Source organism: Brassica oleracea, chromosome C4, assembly GCF_000695525.1.
Source record: "Brassica oleracea var. oleracea cultivar TO1000 chromosome C4, BOL, whole genome shotgun sequence".
NCBI lineage: Eukaryota > Viridiplantae > Streptophyta > Magnoliopsida > Brassicales > Brassicaceae > Brassica > Brassica oleracea.
Window position 1 is genome coordinate 39,609,578 of NC_027751.1, and position 1,243 is coordinate 39,610,820.

Below are 1,243 nucleotides of genomic sequence, written 5' to 3' on the forward strand. Positions count from 1 at the left end.
ATTCTATGGGATAACTCTTTGTGCCCTTTCCAATATCAATTTCACATCATGTTTTGGACCAGGATGGTCAATCCGGTCAAACCATAAAGTGTATAATTTTGTGGGTAAACCATTCTGGTTACCATGACTATTGCCTCTATCATACTGATCTTGGTATAGTCTAGATCAATAGAGAATGTAGGTATAGTTTTTTTTTTTTATAGAACTCATTATGGCCTTGGGCGATTTTATACATATATCTGAAGGAACTCTTTGTTTCCTTCGCCCATTGTTTCAATATGGAAACCATTCATTCTTATATCTCTATATAATCTCAATGGGTTTTTCTCGGTAAACATAAAGCATCTAAATGCTTGCCCTTATACATATCTGGCCATAGCCCTTTATGTGTACCATACCCGCAAATCATATTGGCATTTTCAAAATTCACTCATTCCTTTTATTAAGTTCTAATAAAACAAGTTCATAGAAATGAAAAACATAGAAATGAAAAACATCAAAACAAAGAACATAGAATTTAGATTACAAATGTCGAAATCAATCTTCAGTTTTTTTTTTTTTTTTTTTTTTAGACAATCTGAAGTTTCATAATCCATAAGATCGTCCTTCTCATGATTGAAGTCGTTTTCATCATCTTGGTAAGTCATATGGGCTTCAGGATTCTTCCCTTTCAAGCTCTCTTGATAGAGGTCAACTAGATGCTTAGGAGTCCTACAAGTCTTAGCCCAATGATTGCTAATTCCACATGGCACACATATTTCTCTGATTTAGTAGAGTGTTGGGGGTTTGAAAGAAGATCCACGGCCACGACCATGGCCTCGTCCAAATGAGCCACGGTCCCGTCCATGGTCTCGACCATTTCCTCACCCGCGGCCAAAGGATCTACGACTGTGGCCACGTCCGTTCGATTTGTCTCGACCACGGCCATGCTGGCCGTTTCCTTGGACGTGGTTGGACTCTTTATTGTCCTCTGTAGCGTGTGCATCAGGTAGTGGAACTGATCCAAGTGGTCTCATCTAACTGTTTCTCATTAGTAATTCATTGTTCTGCTCAGCGAGCAAGAGACAAGAAATAAGATTAGCATAGGTTTGAAACCTTTCTCTCGGTACTGTTGTTGTAACAACACATTGCTTGCATGGAAAGTGGAAAAAAGTTTTCTCAAGCATATCCTGTTCTGTAATACTTTCACCACACGGTTTCATTTTAAAAACAATCTTAAACAGTGCAGAGTTATATTCGTCCA